This window comes from Mustela lutreola, chromosome 1 (assembly GCF_030435805.1).
Source record: "Mustela lutreola isolate mMusLut2 chromosome 1, mMusLut2.pri, whole genome shotgun sequence".
Lineage (NCBI taxonomy): Eukaryota > Metazoa > Chordata > Mammalia > Carnivora > Mustelidae > Mustela > Mustela lutreola.
The window spans coordinates 197,829,728-197,852,966 of NC_081290.1; positions in this window are offsets into that span (position 1 = coordinate 197,829,728).

Below are 23,239 nucleotides of genomic sequence, written 5' to 3' on the forward strand. Positions count from 1 at the left end.
CTGACTTCCTTTTTAGCTTTTGGGGAATTGGCTCAGCAGGGACTTGAGCTCTTGCACACTTGATCTAGGAGTCTAACACTGTTGCAATATGTGCAGGCAGCTATTTGATTTGCAGTGTGGTATAGGGTGGATCTACTAGGTGAAAAAGACATACACCTGATCTTTAAGAGCAAAAATTTTGCAACTTTTTCTTTCTTTCTTTCTTTCTTGCTTGCTTGCTTGCTTGCTTGCTTTTTTTAAAAGGTTTATTTATTTTGAGAGAGAGAGAATAGGGTGGAGGAGCAGAGGGAGAGAAAGAGAGAGAGGGAGAGAGAAAAACTCAAGCAGACTCCCTGCTGAGTGTAGAGCCCAAGGTGGTGCTTTATCTCTAGACCCTGGGATCACAACCTGAGCCAAAACTGAGAGTGGGATGCTCAATGATTGTGTCACACAGGCATCCCTACAGCTTTTTCTAAACACAATCTTCTTCCCATATTCTCTAGCTCACTATTTGGTTCAAGTATTACCAGATCATTTTGCTGCGAATCTGGACCTGGACCTGGATTCTTCTCTGTCCTTGCTTTTCCCTTTGTAAGCAATATCCCAAAACTACCAGACAGAAGACTTTTGTTAACCTCCTCAGTCTCTCTTGAATCAGCTCCCTCTCTACTGTTCCTCACCTGCATGCTCTTTGGTCTATGTTAAGCTGTCATTATTTCTTGTGTCAACCATTCTCACCACCTCCAGTTTCATCCTTCCCACTCTGCTTCTCCTTTTCTCAAAGGAGAATCCACTACAGCGCAAGAGATGACAATGTCATCATCATCATATGTCTTTAATCGAAAGTCCATCAATAGTTTGGAGCACCTAGATGGTGCAGTCAGTTAAGCATCTGACTCTTGATTTCTGCTCAGGTTGTGATCTCAGGGTTGTGAGAATAAGCCTCACCTTGGACACCATGCTCAGTGTGGAGTCGGCTTGAGATTCTCTCCCTATCTTCCTCTTCCCCTCTCACTTAAGCTCTTCTCTCTCTAAAAAATAAAATCAGTCTTTTATTTATTTTTTTTAAAGATTTTATTTATTTATTTGACAGAGATCACAAGTATGCAGAGAGGCAGGCAGAGAGAGAAACAGGTGGAGAGAGAGAGACAGGCTCCCTGCTAAGCAGAGAGCCCGATGTGGGGCTCGATCCCAGGACGCTGGGATCATGACTGAGCCAAAGGCAGAGGCTTTAACCCACTGAGCCACCCAGGTGTCCCTAAATCAGTCTTTAAAAAAATTTTTTTAAGTCAACCAATAGTTTTACAATGGGCATAGAATTGAGTTTGAACATCTTAATTTGCCATTAAAAAGCCCTCTGGATTATAACCTTTGCTTGCTTTTCAAGCATTATCTGAGATCACATTACCTCTGAATTATATGTATATGTAGTTTTTCTATGGAATCAATCTATCACAACATGATCTCTCTCTCTCTTACATTTAGACACACACACACACACACACACACACACACACACACACACTTTCTCTATCTCTGGTTGGCCAAATGACTCCTTTTAAAACTCAAGAATTGTTGCCAAGAGGAAGTCTTCCCTAAAATACTGGGCCTCCAGACTGACTTGGGAATCCCTTATCCATGCTCTCACAAAACTACATTCTCATAAAAATTACACTCCTCAAGCAGTTTTTTAAAAAACACAGTTTTTTGAGATAGAATTCGCAAAACAGAATTTATCCATTTAAAGTACACGATTCGATGGTTTTTGGTATTTACACAGAGTTGGGCAACCACCAAAATCAATTTTAGAGCGTTTTCATCAACCTGGAAAGGAATCTTGTACTGACTCATTAATAGTCATTTCCCATTTCCCACCAATCTCCCCAGCTCCAGGCAACTGCTTTCTATTCTGTTTCTTGTCTCCATAGATTTGCCTATTCTGGACTTTTCATATAAATAGAATTATACAATATATGGTCTTTTGTGGCTGACTTCTTTCACTTAGCATGCGGTTTTTAAGGTTCATCCATGGTGGGTCATCGGCTTCTTTTTAATTCCGTTTAACTTTAAAGATTACACTGTATTGACAGCCACTTTTGATTTATCCATTCATTGGTTTGTTATTTGGGATACTTTCACTTTTTGAATATGATGAATGACTTTTCTGTCTTCCTGTGGACATAGGCTTTCAGTTCTCCAGGGATATACTTAGAAATGGACATACTGAGTCATGTGAAAATTCTGTTTAATATTTTGAAGAACTGTCAGCTTGTTTTCCAAAGGATGGCACCACTTTACATTTCCACCAGGAGTATATGAGGGTTCCAATTTCTTCTCATCTTGACAACACTTCTTTACTTCTGTTTTTGATTATAAAAGACATAGCAAAGTGGTATTTCATGAGGGTTTGATTTGCATTTCCCTAGGGGCAAAGATGTTGATAATTTTTTTGTGAGTGCTTATTGGCTATTTGTTTATCCTCTTTGTAGAACTATCCATTCAGATCTTTTGCACATTTTCAACTAAGTTGTCTTGTTATTATTGAATTATAAGAATTCTTTATTCTGGATTCTAAATCCTTGTAACATATATGATTTGCAAATATTTTCTCTCATTCCGTGGGTTGCTTTACTTTCTTAATAACATCCTTTTAATAGTGATGAAGTCCAAGTAATTTAATTTTTCCTTTTGTTGTTTATGCTTTTAGTGTCCTACCCAAGACAGCATTGCCTCATCCAAGGTCACAAGGAATGTAAAATAATATTGAGAAATAAGTACAGAGATTTCCTATATACACCTTGCTTTACACATGGATATTCTCCTTCATTATCAATATTATTCACCAGAATAAAATATATATTTTTTTATTAAGAGTGAACCAACACTGACACATCATAATCAGCTAAAGTCTATAGTTTACTTTAGGAATCACTCTTGGTGTTTTGCATTCCATGGATTTGGACAAATGTATAACAACATACATCCATAATTATAACATCACACAGTATTTTTACCATCTTAAGTATCCTCTGTGCTCTGTCTGTTCATTTCTTCCCTTCTCATGTACCAACCACAACAACCATTGAACTGTTTATTGTCTCCATAATTTTACCTTTTCTTGAATATCATATAGTTAGAATAATGCAATATATAGCCTATTGAGGTTCACTTCTTTTACTAAGTAATATTCATTTAATATTCCTTCATATCTTTTTATGCCTTGATAGCTCATTTCTTTTTAGTGCTGAATAATATTCCATTGTCTGGATGTCCAACTGTTTATTTATTCATTCACCTGCTGAAGGACATTTTTGTTGCTTCCAAGTTTTGGTAATTATGAATAAAAATGTTATGACTATCTCTGTGGGTATTTTTTGTGGCAATAGAAGCTTTTAACTCCTTTAGGTAAATACCAAGGAGCACAATTTCTGGATAATAGGAAGAGTCGGGTTAGTTTTGTAAGAAACTGCTGAACTTTCTTCCAAAGTAGTATACCATTTTGCATTCTCACAGTAATGAATGAGAGCTCTTACTGCACCGTGTCTTTGCTATCATTCAATGTTGTCAGTATTCTGGGTTTTGGCAATTCTAATAGGTCTGTGGTGGTAGCTCACGGTGGCATTAATTTGCATTTCCCTGATGACATATGATGTAGAACATCTTTACTTATGCTTATTTGTCATCTATCTTCTTTGGTGAAGTATCTGTTAGTATCTTTGGCATTCACTTTTTATTTGAGTTGATTGTTTTCTTGTTGTTAAGTTTTAAGAATTCTTTTTACCTTTTGGAGAACAGTCCTTTATCATATGTGTCTTTTGTAAATACCTTCTCCCAGTCTGTGGCTTGTCTTCTCATTCTCTTAACATTGTCTTTCACAGAGAAGTTTTTAATTTTAATGAAGTTTAACTTATCAATTATTTCTTTCATGGATTGAGCTTTTAGTGTTTTGTCTAAAAAGTCATTGTCATGTCCAAGGTCATCTAGGTTTTCTCCTATGTTATCTTTTAGAAGTTTCATAGTATTATATATTATAGTTAGGTCTATGATCCATTTTGAATTCATTTTTGTGAAGAGTATAAAATATGTGTCTAGATTCTCTCTCTCTCTCTCTTTTTATTTTACAAAGTAAATGTCCAGGTTTTTCAGCACCATTTGTTGAAAAGACTATCTTACTCTATTGTATTGCCTTTGTTCCTTTATCAAACACAGTTGACTGTGTTTATATGGGTTTATTTCTGGGTTCTCTATTCTGTTCCATTGATTTATCTATCTGTTCTTTTGCCAGTGCCACTCTGTCTTGATAACTATAGCTTTAAAATAAGTCTTGAAGTCAGGGAGTGTCAGTATTCCAAGTTTGTTCTTCTATTTCAATATTGTTTTGGCTATAATGGATCTTTTGCTTCTCCATACAAATTTTAGAATTAGCTTGTTGATATCCACAAAATAATTGCTGGGTTTTCACTGTGATTGCACTGGATCTATAGATGAATCTGGGAAGAACTAACATCTGATCATATTTAGTCTGTTGATGAGTATGCTCCTCTTAATGACATGAAATATCTTTCCATTTATTTAGTTCTTCCTGGATTTTGTTTATCAGACTTTTGCTGTTTTCCTCATAGACCATGTACACATACTGCTATATTTTTACCTAAGCATTTCATTTTGGGGGTGCTAACATAAATGATACTGTTTTTAATTTTAAGTTCCACTTGTCCATTGCTGGCTTATAGGAAAGTGATTGACTTCTGCATGTTAACATTTAATCCTACAATCTAAAATAATTGCTTGTTGGTTCCAGCAAGGTTTTTTTTTTTTTTTTTGATTCTAACATATTTTATACACAGATGAATATGTATTCTGCAAACAGAAGCAGTTTTATTTCCTTCTCCTCTTATTGCATTAGTTAGAACTTCCGGTATGATGTTGAAAGGAGTGATGTAGTGGGACATCCTTGCATTGTACCTAGTCTTAGGAGGAAAGCTTTGAGTTTTCCACCATTAAGCACCATACTTGTAGCCTTTTTATAGATTTTTTTTTATCAAGTTGAGGAAATTCCTCACTATTTCTAGTATACTAAGGAGTTTTTAGTCAATGAATAGGTTTTGGATCTTATGGGATGCCTTTCCACATCTATTGATATAATCATATGGTTTCTTTTTCAGTCTGTTAATGTAATGGATTGTATTAGTTGATTTCTGAAAGCGGAACCAACGTTATACACCTGAGCTAAATACCATTTGGTTACAGTATATAATCCTTTTTATACGTTGTTCATTTTCATTTTCTAATATTTTATTGAGAATTTCACATCTATGTTTATGAGAGATATTAGTCCATGGTTTTCTTTTGTTATAATGTCTTTGATTTTAGTGTTAGGGTAATGATGGCTTCTTAGAATGAGTTTGGAAACATTCTGTCCTCTGAAAGAGATTGTAGAGAATTGGTATAATATTTTTCTTAAATGTGTGACAGAATTCACCATGAACTCATTTGAGCTTGCTGCTTTCTATTTTTGGAAATTTCTGTTGTGAATTATCTATCCAAATTTTTCAAATAAATATGGGCCTATTCAGATTGTCTATTTCTTCTTGAGTGTGTTTTGACAGGTTATAACTCTCTAGGAATTGGTCCATGTCATCTGGGTTATCAGTTTTGTAAGCATAGGTAAATTTGTGGTCACATTTGTGGGTTTTCATGTGGGCTGAAATTACTTTCTTGCATATATCCTTCTTAGTACCATTGTGCTTGCAGCCTTAAAATCTATAGTATTTCTTCTAAAATGGGTCTATTAGCAATACAGTCTCTCAAATTTTGTTCATTGGAGAATGTCTTTATCTTGTTTTACTTTTTTTGTAATTTTGCTTTTTTTTCAGTGTTCCAAGATTCATTGTTTATGTACCATACACAGTGCTCCATGCAATATGTGTCTTCCCGCCACAAGGCTCACCCCACCCCTATTTCCCTCCACTCCAAAACCCTGTTTGTTTATCTTGTTTTTTCTTTTAAGGATTGTTTCTCCTGATATAAAAATCTTAGTTGACAGCACTTTGAAGGTCATTAACTGCCTCCTGGCCTCCATTGCTTCTGGTAGGAAGTAAGACCTTAATCTTATTGGGGGTCTCTTATGCATGGAAAGATGTTTTTTCTTGCTATTTTGCAAATTTTTGTCTTTTTATTTCTGTAGTTTTACTATTAAGCATTGAGATTTGGATTTCTTTGCATTTAATCTACTTAGATTTTGTTGCGCTTCTTGGATGTATCGATTAACACCTTTCATCAAATGTAAGATGTGTTCCACCATTGTTTTTTAAATACATTTGGGATATTTTTGCTGCAATGTTCTCCTCTACTTCTGCTGATGTCATTACAAATATCTTTTTGCACTTTATAGTACTATACATTTCTTTGAGTCTCTGTTAAATTTTCTTCTTTTTCTCTCAATGTTTCAGATTGCATGTGGTCTATTCATCTATCTTCAAGTTTACTGATTTCAAGTCTTTGTCAAGTCCAACATCTGAATCCTTTTCTACATCAAAGGCAATTTTGTTGCCTGTTTTTTTTTTTTTTTTAATGTACAATCACACTTTCTTATTTGTTTGCATGTCTTATAATTATTTTGGTAAAACCTAAGCATTTTGGATAATTTAGCAACTCTAGATAATTATCCTCTCTTCCAGGTCTTTCTGTTGTTGTTTGCTTGTTTATTTTCTTAGTGACCTTGCTGGACAATTTTATTGAAGCATATTTCTCCCACAATGTGAATCTTCTCCACAGAGGGCCTGCCTGGGGCATGTACACGGTCACCTTGGGATGGCAGTGGTTTTAGCCTGGATTTCTTAGTCTCTTTCCATTATGAGCTCTCTGCCTCTGTTGGCATTCCAACCAGCTTTAAACTGCCCTAATTGCTAGTTAATTGTTCTATTGTTTTTGACAATACCCAAGGGCATTGCTTGGGTATTGCTTCTCTGTCTTATTCAGTTAAATTTGGGACCCTGAGCAGGAATTATTTTTGAAATCAATCTTTGAGGTTAGTTCTAACTTTGGGAGATATCTTCTTAGCTTTTTCTTTTCCTGATTCTTTCTGGTAAACTAGCTGGACCATGATTTATCTTACTGCTTTTATGAAGCTATTAACATTTTCTTAATTGCTTGACATCAAAATCTCCACTGTTTTCAAGGCTTGAATTCCCCTATACAGTACTTTGTTTCAAATAACATTTGCTCTTTTGAGCAGAGTTTCAGAATTCTCTGTTTTTCTGACTTGACTCTCCTCCTGAGCAAAATTTTGTCACTGATTTAAAAGTGCGACAAAGACAGTGACTTGCTTCTCTCAGAGAGATATTCTGCCTTACACTCAGGGTACAAACAATAGTCTCTGGGTCTTCTCACTTTTCTTTCCTGTAATGGATCTTCTCCTTATAAGCATGGTGGGGTATGGATGGACAGGACACCAATATTCTCAGGTGGCTTTACTTCTACTCTGTCGGTGGGGCTGGGTGAAGAAAGGGAGTTACTGACCTCTCAGCTGTACTTACCTGGAATGTAACTTCTGCAACATGAAGCTGTGGGAAATGAGAAATGACTGTTACCTGTCTATCCTGGGAAATGCTGTAGCCCTTGACTGGGATTTGGAAGAGAGCACCATCTTCTTGGCCATATCCCCATACGTGGGGCTTCAATCATGCTGAGCTGGGCATGGTGCTCAGCCCATGTCATGTGCGGATATCATGGCTCAAGTGCTTTAAAATCTCACTGTTTAATTTTTTTAATTAAAAAATTATTATATTACATTGGTCACCATACAGTGCATCATTAGTTTTTGATATAATATTCCATGATTCATTGTTTACATATAACACCCAGTGCTCCATGCAATACGTGCCCTTCTTAATACCCATATTTTAAAGATTTTATCTACTTATTTACTTGAGAGAGAGAGAACAAACAAAAAGAGGAAGAAAAGCAGAGGAGAGGGACAAGAAGACTGCTCTGAGTGTGGAGCTTGAAGTGAGGCTCTATCCCAGAACCTTGATATCACGACCTGAGCTGAAATCAAGGGTCATATGCTTAACCAACTGAGCCACTCAGGCACCCTAAAATCTCACTGCTTTTACCAAGATTTAGTACATTTTCTTGAATAAATAATTCTTCATTTGCTACATAACCTTACAATTTCCAGAGACTTTAAGTGGTTGTTTTTAAAATAATTTTTAAGCAATTACAGTTGTTTCCCAGGGAAGTAGGTCCTCAAAGATCCTCTGAAAATTATTGTTTATTGGTCACATTGTATTTTTGGTTAAGTATGCATGTGTGTGTATTATGGAGTGCATTGCTGGACTCTTATTTTTAGGATTTTTTTTTAACATATGGCAAATTTACTGGTAGTGATTTGAAGTACTGATATAAAGTTTCCTTTTAAAAGTAAATTAATTTAAGCTATACGTTTCTATAGTGGAAAGACTTAGTAGTAATTTTAAGGGCCTATTTAGCCAGAGCGATGCCATCCAGTTAAATAATGACTTTGTTGTTTATACAGTAAAACTTTAACTGTCCCTGCTCCCCCTTCCCCCAGCGGACTTACTTAAAACAAGTCCCGGAAACTAGTCCCAGGTAACAAAGCTCAAATACAAGGGTGGGTCAGGCCAGGTGGAGGTATTCAATCAGTGGGGGCCCATACTGTCTCCTAGCTACCAAGAAGTATGGGCCCCGCCCTTTGGGTGCCTTTTGGGCACCCATTCTGACCAAGGTGATAGGCTAGTTAAAGTATCTACTATAGGGTAAATTGTAATTCAATTCGTCACTTATATGTGACCTAGCAGGACTGTGCAGCTTTCTCTGTGTTACAATCTCATTGGCCACCTCTGCATGGCCGGGCCCAGCCACATGGCCTTTGCCCTTAAAAGCTAGTCTGTAAAGAAGAGAGGGGTTGCCTCTTTGCAAGAGACGGCTCTGGCCGGTCAGTTTGATTCTCGATGCTTGGTGCAAAATAAAGCTTTGCTTGACCTTCGCTTTGTATCAGTCTCCTTCCTTTGACCATGGACCCAACAGTAATGAAAATCATAACCCTTAAGTAGGGAACATCAACACATTATGTTAAATTGGGGAAATAAGAAATAAAGAAAGTAAGTGAATGATTCCTAAAAGGAAATTTTTTTTTTTTTCAGCTCTGACTCAAAACATGGACAAATAAAGAGCAGCCACAAAACTTTTGCCTATCCCAATTTTCATGTTCATTTTTAGCACTCAGAGTTGGTCTCCAAAATTCACCACTTAAAAAAGAATGAATGGTTCCAAGAAAGATAGCTTGAGTCAAGAAAAAAAAAAAAATCAGTATAACTCTAAAAAAGACTATTACTGACAGAAGGCAAGGACATTTTTAAGACTGTCAAGGGCAGTAATAAAAAACAAAGAAGCTGGCTCAAAGGAGCTCTACTGGGAAGGTTATAATCATTTGAATATTAAAGTGGATGAAAGCTATTGTTAATTACAAAAGTTTTGAAAGGTTAGGAAGTTTTCACACAAAAGAAGGCTAAAATAGAAAATTTTTAATTTTATTGGTTTAATTAGTGAACAGACGTTATTGTATGTGGGTATTTTATATATTCTTTTAAGTACATATTTGCAAAGCATAGATATTTGCTTGCTTTTATTTGTTTAAATAGATTTTGGTAAATACAGAATACTCAGAGTAACTCAGAGAGTTCTAGACAAATTGGGAACCATACCAAGGACTCATTGAGAACTTATCCATAAAATTGATCATATACATCCTGATAGCTTATCAGTTAGAGAAGGGTCTGGAGGTTAGTAACCAAATTATCATTTACTGCCAAAGTTAAGTTTGTTGCAAGGTAATACTCCCTATGCCCCTCATAAGAAAGCTAAGTATGCAGTTGATTCTATTTCTCCTAGGACTTATACCTCTAACTGAGACTTCTAATTTCAAAAACATGTTCATAAGGTCCATTTTTTAAAACAATAGCAAAATTGGTAAATGTGTTATGATGGTGAATAAATGCAGATACATGCAATATAGCAGTGAGACTAGATAATGCCAAGTAAACATAACTCTAAAAGGAAAAGGCCTCAATTGGCAAAATACTTAGAGTTAATTGAAAGGCATGGACCCCAAAAGCTGTATCAATATATCTAGTAAAGTTAAGACATGGAAAGGAAACTCAATCTAGTCTTATGTAGCTCATTTGAGGTATATTTGGAGAAAACAACTACATGTTGCACCTGACCAAGAATCCATTAAGTTATAACTCATGTCCTATATTCTTGGCTGAGTGAGAGGCTATCATTTATCTTTATTGTTTGATTAAAAAAAAATACAACTTGGAAAAAAAAAATCTGAGTAAGTTAAGAACAGCCTTAGGATGGTATCATCTGAGTACAAGTAAGTACAAAAGCAAGTTTACAAATAATGGCAAAATGAGCCAAATACATGGTACCTACAACTTAAAACAGGTTTTAGAGCAAGCACAGTGCTCTTTCCAGATAATGTACATTGTAACTGTATTTGTATTACACTGTTACTTGACGTATTGAAGCATTAATTAGTTAATTTTAAAAAATTTTATTTATTCATTTGAGAGAAAAAAAGAGAGAGCACAAGAGAGAGAATGAGAAGGAAGAAGGTTAGAAGGAGAAGCAGGCTCTCTGTGGAGCTGGGAACCTGATGCAGGACTTGATTCTGGGACTCCAGGACCACGACCTGAGCGGAAGGCAGTCACCCAACCAACTAAGCCACCCAGGTGCCTCTAAGGTATTTGAAGCATTTAAAATAAGCATATATACCAAGTTTATAAATGTGACCTACGCTGTTTAAGAAAACTTTAATAATATATATTCCTCCAAGTCTAAATGAATTTGTTTAACATGTATTAAATATACATGTAAAAAATTGAGCATTTAATAAAGTACAATTGGTAACTGTTTTTCTTTATGCAAAGTGAAACCCTTGGACATGAATCTAATCAATAAGAAAAAATAAGTGGATTAAAAGTATTAGATAAATAATGCTCAAGATGGTACATGGCAGACGTTTAAGGCAAAAATAGTGAAGGAGACATAGAGATAACTGATATTTGGGAAAAACTGTTGTGTTAAAAATATAGAGATAACTGATATTTGGGAAAACCTGTTGTAAGTGTTAAAAATATAGCTATTGGTGTTATAGAGATGTGGGTTCGAGTCTTCAGCCCCTCATTTATTGTTGTGTGATTTGAAAGACAGTTACCTAGACTTTCAATCCTTTCTTGTGCTCATCTGAAAAGTAGGAAAACAAAATCTCCATCACAAGACCCAGAAAAGCATGTGATACATGGCAACATTTCCCCTAAATGATCCGTGTTATTTTCACCATCCTTTGGAAATGAATATATTCTTGGGAAGGATAGTCTAATGAATAAAACCTATCCAAGCTTATCCTCATTCTACCATACCTTTCTCTCTTCCCCCCGCCCGCAGTCAGACCTCTACAAATGTTCATGTATATCGTTTTCTCCCAGTTCTTCTACCTTCATTCACTTCTCAGCCTATGGCAATCTAATTTCTATTCTTACCATTTTACTGAACTGTCTCTTATACTTTTAGAGTTTTGTTAAAAATCATTTGTACCACTCGAAATTTTGACACCTCCTTCTTTAACCTAGTACATTTCCTTTCACCATCACTTTGTTAACATTCGCTGTTCCTTCTCTTCTTCCTCTCTCCAATTCTCAGTTCTCTGAGTGAGGCATCCATGCCTGCCAGTCCTACTGACAGGGACTCTTCAGGGTTCTACTTCTGACTTTTCTTTCATTCAGTCCAGTGTTATTAGAGAATCTCTTCCAATGCAATGACATGATTATAAAATCTCTATTTATGGCCTAAAACTCTCCCAAGTTCCAAGACTACATAGACAAAAAATAAATAATATAATATAAAAATGTCTTTAACTTGAGAATTCAAAATTCAAATGCATTATCTTGTCTATTATCTTTACCTTCGTTGGAGATAATACCATTCATTTCATTCTAAAGTAAAACCAGAGATTTTTTTTTCTCCTTTTTCCTTCATACTGTAAGTGCCCTTTCTGTGACAACTGCTGGGTTAACTGCTTATATTGTACGTGTGTGTGTGTGTGTGTGTGTGTGTGTGTGAGAGAGAGAGAGAGAGACAGAGAGAGACAGAGATAAAGAGAGAGAACATTTCTGTCTTCATGGAGTTTACAATACCTGTGGAGGAAACATAATAATAAAGAAATCCCCAAAACACATGTGCACCATGAAAATATTTAATATTGTTTGACTTAGGAAAGTCAAGGAAGTTTGAAGGAAGTATTGAATGAACTGGGGCTACAAGATGTGTAGAAGTTAACTAGGCAAAGTGAAGGGCATTCCAAGCAGAGGGAACAACATGGGCAAATCTTCTAGGGAGTGAAGGATCATGGTGAAGCTCAGAAACTGAATGTCAATTATAGGAAGACTGGATAGAGTACCATAAGAGACCACATGGCATGTAGAAGATAAAAATTTGGTCTTTACCTAAAGGTTAATTTTAAACATTATAAGTATAACCTTAGGTATTTTCTTTCATTTTTTTTTTCTTCTTGTATTTATTGAATTGGTCTAGGTTTCAGACATTTCTTAAGGTTCTTGGGATAAATCAGAGAATAATATAGACAAACTATTCCTGCCTTCCTGTAGCTTATGTTCTTATAAGAGGAAGCAGACAATATAAAATAATGCAATAAATAAGTAAATCATACAGTGTTTTGAAAAGTGAAAGCTATGGAAATAGCAGTAAAGCAACTTAAGGGGGATTGAGACTGTCAAAGTGTGGGGGATGCTATTTTAAATAGGGTATTTGTTGCAATCTTCATTGAGAAATTATCACTTGAACAAACACCTGAAGGAGGTGAGTTGGCCAGTCATGTGACTATCTGGGAGTGGAGTACTCAGATAGAGAGAATAGCCAGGCCAAAGGCCCTGGAGCAGAATCCTGCCTGGCATACGCTTATCCAAGGAATAGCAAAGAAGCCATATGACTGGAGAGGAGTGAATGAGTGGGGAAAAAATAGGAATAATATCTAAAATTATTGAGTGTGCATGCATATTATGTAAGACTTTGTAGATCTTTGTAAGGGCTTTGGTTTTAATCATAAGAACCCTTTGAGACTGCAATTCCTTTCAACTGTCCAGTGCAAATTTCAAATGTCATTTGGGTCTTTGAAGCGAGGTCATGGATACATATAAGTTTTTTATTCATCTCTAAGTAGCAGTTAACATCAAGGATATGGAAGAGATGATCTAGACCAGAGACATTAAATTCCATGAGACACATCCATCCTTTTGACTGATGTTGCAAATGTGGGTTTATAGAAACACAGCCACATCTATTAGTTTATGTATTGTCTATGGCTATTTTCACTTTATAATAACAAAGTTGAGTAGTTACAACATAGTATATGGTCCACAACTCTTGAAATATTCACTCTCTGGCTTTTTACAGAAGAAGTTTGATGATCCTTATCTGGAGATACAAATACCTTGAGAGAAGTAGGACCAAGACAGAGTTGGGCAACTGCAACATTTTACTCTCCTGGGAGAGTAGACTGAGTTTGCTCAGGAGAGAGAAATCAAGCAACTATAGTGAAAATCTAGCACAGACTTCACAGGATTTCAAGAAGAGAATGTTTCAGATATTAAAGTCATGATCAGTTAAGATGACTGAGAGCAACTCTGTAGATTGACAATTTGAAGTTCACCGCTTGTTCTAGAAAAAGCTGTTTCAGTGGAGGGTTAGATGTTACATTTAGAGTTAAATGGAAGTGGCTTGAAGATTAAATGATACACAAAGAAATGTTACAGGGAATATATACATCTCTTTGATATGTTTGTGAAGAGTAAGATAAAGATAGTAACATAGCTGTAGGTAATTGTTGGAGGTCAAGAGAGGGTTTTTTGTTGTTGTTGTTGTTGCTTTGTTTCTAAGTTGTTTAGACTAAATTTAACTTAATTAAAAGTTTGTGGAAGAATTTAATTGAGGAGGAGAGAGATGTTAACTGTTATAGAAGGAAGGTTTAAAATAATATTAAATTCTTCAGAAAGTCAGAAGAAATGGAAGGGAGAGCACATTTTGTAAAACAAGACCTTTGTTGTAACAGAAGAGGAAGAGAGGGAGGGTATAAATGATGGAAGATTTTACATCTGAGAAGGGGAGCATGAACGGGTTTTTGTCTGATAACTTCTATTTCTCTTTAAAGCAGGGGTAGGAGATATTTGAAGAGTGTGAGAAGAGGTTGAGTAGAGAAACAGTGGACTTGTCAGTTAACATAGTAAACTCACTGTGGTTTGAATACCATGGAGTTGTAGTGGAACCAGCCTGTTTTGTTTTGTTTTGGTTTTGAATTTGTGCTCAGCAACTCAAGTGCAGGCATGGAAGACATATTTGTTTGGGTTCATTCAGTACTGGGGACTTGAGAGGGGGATGAGGCAAAACATTGAGGAAAACTGAGGTTATGTTTTATAGATAGTTCTTTAAAAGATGGGTTCTGGATTCTAAAGATTAGAGGAGAAGAGTGAGTGGAGTGCCTGGAAGGTTAAAGCAAGAATAACTGGATAAACAGGGTGGAAGATAAAACTTTCATTCAGAAGATAGGATGATGGACAGGGATTTTGGAAGGTGGAACAACATACCATACGACCAGGTTTAAGGAATAAACTTGAACAGATGAGAGAGGGTCATTTGAAGATGAAGAAACTGACAAAGTGAACCAAAGTTGTTCCATGAATTATTCTTATAGAATTTGAGGTAATGGGAGTTGATGCTAGAATTCTGAGGATTTAGGTTGGCTACAAAGAGCACGGGAAATAATACTTAATGACTAACAATTCATATGGCAGACTGTTTAAAAACTGAAGAAGGATAGGGAAACCTGGGTGGCTCAGTGGGTTGAAGCCTCTGCCTTTGGCTCGGGTCGTGATCCCAGGGTCCTGGGATCAAGCCCCGCATTGGGCTCTCTGCTCAGCGGGGAGCCTGTTTCCCTTCCTTTCTCTCTCTCTCTCTCTCTCTGCCTGCCTCTCTGCCTACCTGTGCTCTCTGTCTGTCAAATAAATAAATAAAATCTTAAAAAAAAAAAAAAGAAAAAAAACTGAAGAAGGATAAATTGGAAGACAATGGATAACAGTGTTTAGAGAATCTGTTGTCAGAGAGCAGAAACCTCAAAGAAGATAGTTTAATTTCAACAAGAAGAGCAATAAGAAACCACAGGGAACCAGAAGGACAGCACCAGCACTTCTTTCTGTTTTTAAAACAGATGTGAGAAAAGAATTATCTATCATTCGGGATAAATATAAAAAGGTGCATAAATAATGACAAAATAAACTAAACCATGGTATCTATAATTTTTTAAAAATTTTTCTTTATTTATTTGAGAGAGTGAGAGAGTGTGAGAGAGCATGAGTTAGGGAAGAAGCGGAGGGAGAGGGATAAGTAGACTCCCCATTGAGCAGTGAACCCACGGTGGGGCTCCATCCCCAGATGCCGGGATCACAACCTGAACCAAAGGCAGATATTTTACTGACTGAGCCACCCCGGCATCCTGACACATATAATTTAGAACAGATTTCTGAATGAGCACACATATATATATACAGTGTGTGTATATGTATACACACCCCACAAAACCACACACACACTCACACACACACACACATACACACACACATCACAATTATAGCAGGATTGACAGTTTCAGAGATTAATGAAGAATATTTGGAATGGAAAACTGAGAAAGGAGTAGGGGATTACACAGAATATGTGATGATGGTGCAGTGGAGGACAGACAGAAAGAAGGGCATATAGTCGGCCTGGTAGATTTGGACTAGTGGTCATTTTGAAATAGCTGGGCATTAGTCCTACAACCAATGAATCTTATATCAAAATATTACCAAGGTTTAGAAATTCTGGAAAAATACTTTCTCCAACCTGTATCATCATTTTTATCTTCAATTTTGCCTTTACCACCTTCACTGAGAACATCATATCTCTCAGTTTGAGATTTTACTATATTTTCCTAATATCTCCATGTCTCCACTCTTGGTCCCATTTAAACAAATCTTGACAAAGCTTCTTGAACAATCTCCCTATAATCCAGTTTGAATACCCATCAGTGGCTTCCTAAAGTCAGGTTGTTTCATAGGGGTCTGCTTATTTCCTAAATCTCTCCTACCCTTGGAACACTACGCTCCATTCATATGGAACCATGTTTTCTAGAACTTACCATGGCATTTGGCACCTCCAAGCCTTTGCCCATGTACAGTCTCTGTCTGGAGCTTCCCTTCAACCTCTTGTGTCAGGCATTTTCTCTCCCACAGCCAGGCTGCTATATCAAGACCTTCTCTGCATTTAGTTTTCTAGGAAGTGTTAATCCATCTCTCCTTTGTATCTTGTATATATGTCTATTCAAATTGCTTTGACAAATGTTTGTTGATTTGATATTTTTCCTTAACAGTTTTCTCTACTAGACAATGAACTCCTTAAACGATGATGTCTGCAATCTAAAAGATGTTTAATAAAGGCTTGCCCAATTGAAGTGGACTTCACACACCTGCTCTTCCTATAAGCACATTGTTCTCAAGTAAGTGTTCTCTGTTTTGGCTCCACTCTTGAAATACAAATTGACCTCTCAGAATTTTTCCTCTAATGCCCTTGTTGGAAAATGTTAATAACTAGCCAGTGACAGGCGAGATTAAGCCTTCTCTTCTCCTTTATTTAGACTGGTGTCACTGCATTGGCTCTGAGAGGACCATAAAGAACATTAACACTGCATCCACTGTGACAGGACAAACCATTCCTTAGAAATTGATAAGGGCCTTTTTTCTGGAAATGAATTTGGTTGTGGCAAAACAAATGATTGTCTCAATTGCCATCCATCTCCTTTTCTTTAATAACTTTTTTCTTCTTTTTTTTTTTTTTTAACCACATCCCTGTCTCCGATTAGTATAATAAATGCGTTTGTCTTTGAAGGATGGGGATTGGCAGAGTTTTCCAACACAGAGGAAAACTAAATGACTTTTTAAAAAGCCCCTTTACATGTGTTAAGCTATCATTTGTTTGGGAGTTTTGGTTAAAGATCTTGAATTATTTCTCAAATATGAATCAATGATCCTGAGAAGAAATTTAAAAGCAAATTTTAATTGATTGAATGGGATAAAATATTCAAACTATTAAAGAAAGTCTCAAAATGATTTCATGTGAGCATTATTGGGTATAATGATTACACAATAAAATAAAATTTCCCTTCTGGTTCTGGGGGAAAAATAGAACACAACTAGTTGGTATTTTAAAACTGTAAAGTAAATTATCTGGCAAACACATAGCAGACAGGCATTTGTAAACTCCTACTATGGTTTAGAAAATGTAGATCTTTTGTTCCCTTAGATTTCACTTGGCAACAAAGAGCAGAGATAACAAATTAGCACATCCTGTTAGAACCACAGGTTTGCCCATTTTTCCCTTGACTTAAAAATTTCTGTTTCTGGGTTTTTTTTGTTGTTGTTTGAACAAAACTTTCTGGTCAGTAGGCCTCAATCATCCCTTTTTCTCTAGAAAGTGAGAAAACATAGATCTCAGCAGAAAAATAGGCTTAAACATATTGCTCATCTTCTAAAAAGTCTGCCTTATTTAGATTCCTTTCAGACCATTGATTTGAAGAAACATTGACTCAGGAAAAGCACACACACACACACACACACACACACACACACACTTCAAAACCAAGGAAAAAAGCAGACAAACAACCAATAACAACAACAAATAACCATTCTTATTCAAATCTCCCCAAATTAACCCAACTCTGAAAATCTTCAGGAAAATTTGTCAATGGAATGATTGCTTTAGAATTTCTACATTCAGTGATAAAAGAAGTAATCATGCATGTTTTCTGGGTCACCTACCCACTCTGACAATCAGGCACTTTAATGAAAATACTCTTCTATGCTTTATAATAATACTGTTGTATATCTAGAGACTAGGAATGCCCAAAGAATTCAGTTTTCCAAGACATTCTCAACTACTCTTAATGACATGTTTTTTGATATACATCCAGTAGGACTTCTAGTCCCCTGCTGAAGATAAGAAAGCTTATAATAAATGAGGGGATTTTTTTTTTGCCTAAGGTCACTCATCTGAAGTAAGAACAGAGGTCAGAAACATAAATATTCTGGTGAATTGTTTCATCAGACTCAAAGTTATGTTTATTTAAGAGATAAGTCCTGTATCCTTATTCTAGCCAACAAATAGAATACAATGATACAATAATCTGGAACCACGAGGAAATAAATACTGTATGGGGATTTTTCGGATGCTCATAATATCTAACAACTATACCATGCTTTACCATATACACAGGGCTTTCACAGCCTTTATTTAATATTATCCTCACAATTTAGGCATGTCACAGTTGTGAACAAGCTGAAGTTAAGAAAATGGCGGGGGGGGGGGGGTCACCTGGGTAGCTCAGTTGGTTGAGCTTCCAACTCTTGATTTTGGCTCAGGTCATGATCGCAGGGCCGTAAGATTGAGCCCTGCATGGGCTTCTGCACTGACTGTGGAGTCTGCTTAAGATTCTATCTCTTTCCCTCTGACCTTCCCCACCCCATCCCACTCCCCTACTTGAGTGTGCTCTCTCTCTCAAAAAAAAATTAAAAATGGAAAAAGAAATGAATGGGAAGAAAAGAAAAAAAGAAAAGAAAATAGAGGTTAAAAACCTTGCCCATGTTTTAAAATTGGTTGTTGTCAAGGGTAGGATGTGAACCCTGGTATCTTAACTTACAGTAAAATGTTCTTACTTCAGGGAGCTCTTCAAAATAAATGTTATCTCCATCAGTATTAAAATAAGTTTTCATTTAAAGTTCTGTCACAAAAAAACTTTAAACATTTTTTATGTCTTTCCTGGTATTCACAGACAAAAGGTACTGAATATAATTTGAACTTCTTTTTCCCCTTGAGTCAGGATGGGCATAATTAACTTCCATTATTGTACTTTACTGTCATAAATATAGGCCTGTGCCTACATTTTTGTGTTTCTTTCTCATTTCTCAGTAGGAGTTTGTCAGATATCAGCTCTCCTGGTACATGTGCTCCCCTCAAAAAGGATTTCTTTTTCTTTTCCATTCCATTATCTAATGTTATGCATCTAATACACCCTAGTCTGAGAGACTAGGTCATTAATCTTATTAAATATGTTGGCTGTGGTAATGGGTAAAGCAATCAGTGAGGGACTAAAACTTCCAAATGTTAGTGTGCGTAAACACTGCTTAGGGAATGTATAAAATACAGATGCAAGGGACCTACTCTCAAATCTGGTAGATCTAGAATGGAGATCATGAATTTTAACCAATGCTTCATGTATTTCTAAAGGAAGTGTTCTGTCTGTCATTCAAGAACACCAGTGTAGGCACAGAATACCACTCCTGCGTGAAGCGTATGATATCAATTCCATATCTCTTAAGATCTTTACTTCAGATTCTAGGAGAGGCAACATGGTCCAGCAAATAGGATTTGCAGTCAGTCATACCTGGATTAAAATCCAGTTCTGTGACTTTCAAGCTCAAGGACCTTGAAAAACTTCTTAACTCCCTCACCATCAAAGCATGTGGGAAATACTTCCTCACCTTGTGTCACAGGGTTGCTGTTTCTGATCAAATGAGATCATGCCTGTGAAAATATCTTCATATACTATGTAATTCCATACAGTTATTTAGAATTCTATAGTTTTTTTTTTTTTTATTGCCAGAACACTTACTGGTAGATCAGTTATTACTTTTCTGAAACTCAATGGCTTTCCAATTGGTGTAGCCAAAATGCTGTTCTAGTAGTATTCCTGCCCCTATCATCAACCAAGATGGAACATTCAAGACCTGGACACCCTGGCTGTTGACACTTTAGGGCATATCATGAGGGATATTTGATCAAGATCCTGCCAGAATGCAGAAGGAAAAAACCACAGGCATACCACATAAAAGTAAAGAGGGAGAAAGAAGAGCCTGTTCCCAGTGAAATGGAAATTGCGAGCTTTTACAGCAGGATTCTCCTTCAGGTTTAACACCTGCTCAGTCACCCAACCCTCCCGATTTGAATAAGTGATTAACAACTCATTAACAGATCATTAGCTAAATCAGTCTGGTGCAGTGAAGAGGGCCAGGCTTCACGAATTCCCCTGGATTATCCCCAAATGCAGACCCAAAAGGAAATGAAACATGTCTGATAAAAATCCTAGCTAGCAATTATGCTATTTTTAGATCAGGGTGGGGTAAAGTGGTTTGTAGAAAATGACTCTTCTCCTTTACATCAGGAAAGCAGGAGCTTGACCCTGTCCCTGTTGCATTTCTGGTTATAATTCAGGAACAGTTTTACTACCTAAGCCCCACTGCCCATCTCAGATTTTCCCAAGTGGCTTTGTGGATGCCTGATTACAGCTGGACCATTGGCTATTTCAGGTTTAAAAAATATATAATAATTAATTTACTTCTAAATTATGTAGTATTTCCAAAATGTGGTTAATCTACAGGGTTATATTAGTTTCAGTGTACAATATAGTGGTACAACAATTCATTGATGGACGCTTGGGTTGTTTCCATATTATGGCTAAATAATGCTGCAATAAAAATAGGGATATATATCTATATATCTATATATATAGATATATATATATATATATATATATATCTTTTTGAATTAATGTTTTCTTTTTCGTTGGATAAACACCCAGTGGTGGAATTACTGGATCATATGGGAATTCTATTTTTAATTTTTTGAGGAACCTCTGTACTCTTTTCTACAGTGGCTGCACCAGTTTGCATTGCCACTGACTGTACTTGAGGATTTCTCTTTCTCCACAGCCAGTTTTAAGTCTGTTTTCTCAACAGCTTCTTGTGCACATGTCAGATGTTGGTTTGGCAGTCCAGTGACTGTTTTCAGCCTTCATATAAGAATTTAACTTTCCCCAGGGCACCTGGGTGGCTCAGTGGGTTAAGCGTCTGCCTTAGGCTCAGGTCATGATCTCGGGTCCTGGGATCGAGTCTCACATTGGGCTCCCTGCTCAGTGAGGAACCCACTTCTCCCTCTCCCACTGCCTCTTTCTCTGGGGACTGCTCTCTTTTGCTCTCTCTCTGTCAAATAAACAAGTAAAATCTTTTTAAAAAATTAATCTTTTCCCCTTGGTTACGGTCTGGTGAAGGGATGGGTACATGATACCAAGTAAGCCAGTCAGATACTCACTGCCTGGACACAATTTCTTGTACAGAGGTCCAAATACACTGAAAACAGGATGTCATTCTATTTCATTCTGGCAGTGGCTCGAATGAGTTACATGTGGTTCCTGTCTCCACAAGTATCTTGGTTTCTGCTTGTTTTCAGACCTGGATCTCCAGCTTCTCCTTGAGTCTGTGTCCCCATTAGTTTTCACCTTGGCTATCTATCCACCCCATTGGCTCATGCCAGACAACTGGAAGTCATTTTTCATTATTTTCTCTATCACTCTGTAATTGACCACGAGCATATCTGATTTTTTAAATCTCCAGATTATATATTGAGTCTGTTCATTGGTCTTGGTCTTCATGGCCACTTTTGACCTCCTGCTAAATGCTTCCACATGGAAGCCACCCCAGTTCTAACATGCATTGGATGATCTCACTAGATTAGTTACTCATCTTCAATGGCTTCCTATTAGATTTAAAATAAAATCCTGTTTGACCTCCTGATTGTTTCCTTTTTTTCAGCCTTCTCTCATGCCTTCCGCTCAGTGGGGTGGTCCAGAGATTCAGCACCCTTTTGGGTTCCTTGGGCAGGGAGAGTCATCCTCCATCTCAGGTCTTATTAAAATGTGATGCTTCTGGGGCACCTGGGTGGCTCAGTGGGTTAAAGTCTCTGCCTTCAGCTCAAGTCATGATCCTGGGGTCTTGGGATCGAGTTCCGAATCATGCTCTCTGCTCAGCGGGGAGCCTGCTTCCCTTCCTCTCTCTGTCTCTGCCCACCTCTCTGCTTACTTATCATCTCTGCCTGTCAAATAAATAAATAATTAAAACAATAAAAAAAATTGATGCATTCCCTCTTCAGATGAATCTTTTCTTTTTATCCTTTTGGCCTCAGTTTAATGTCACTTCCAAAGAGAATCCTTCCCGGATGATCCTAGGCAAGTCAATTTTGTTTCCTTTAGAGGACTCATAAACTTGTAATTACGTATTTATTTCTTTGGTTTGCTTATTGACTACTTGTTTTGACTATTTTGTTTATTAGGAAGATGGGAATAAATTACAATTTGTTTGCAACAATCTTAGTCTATCTTGGTTGTCTGAGCAAATTATTACAAGTCACTCAAAATACCCTGGTTTAAAAGGTCACCCTAAAAAAAAAAAAAAGTCACCCTAAGCTTTAGATTGTTAGCATCATGAGAGCAAAAACCAGTATGTGTTTGTTTTGTTTTTTTGTTATTTTTAAAACATTTCACCAAGACATGTCAAGTCCCTAGGACAAAAGTCCTTTTGAGGACCTTGCTAGCTCATGATTAAATTATCACCATTAAATTATCCCACAAGTGGGATTTTCTAGAATATTCCAACACTGTAGTCTCCATTCTTAATTTACTACAGTCTGCAAGAATTTTTCTCTCTCCTCTGATAAAAACCTGCATTTCTCGTCCTTCCCAAGCTATTAAAATTAGATTAAATTGATTAAAAAAATAATGCCACCATTCTCTTTTCTTATTCACCGTGATCTTTCTCTTCCTCTTCTTTTTTGAAACTAATGCAATCATTTATCGGACCATCAAAGCTTTACCTCTCTTAATCTTCCAAAATGTACTCATCTTTCCATATCATCTTTTTAAAATTATGCCCCTTTCAGGTTCACACACTTGCTTCCCTACTGACTTCAGTCTTCCTACCTTATTTCCAACTATTTGGGCTTTGTAGGAAGGCAATTAAAGCCTCCAACAGGTTCCCTAGTGCCCATATCCAGATGACCATGATTCTGGACAGCTTGTTAACTTTGTGAACTTGGGCAAATTACTTCAACTTTCACATTCTTAATTTCCATTATGTGAATTTGAACTAATATTTTCATAGAGTTATTGTGAGAGTGAATTGAGATAAGGATCTAGTGCAGAACCTGAACAAACTAATAGGATTGATGAACGGTAAGACCACCATCACCAACATCAGCATCATTGTAACTATTACATGAAGACTTAGCACAGTGCCTGGGAAAA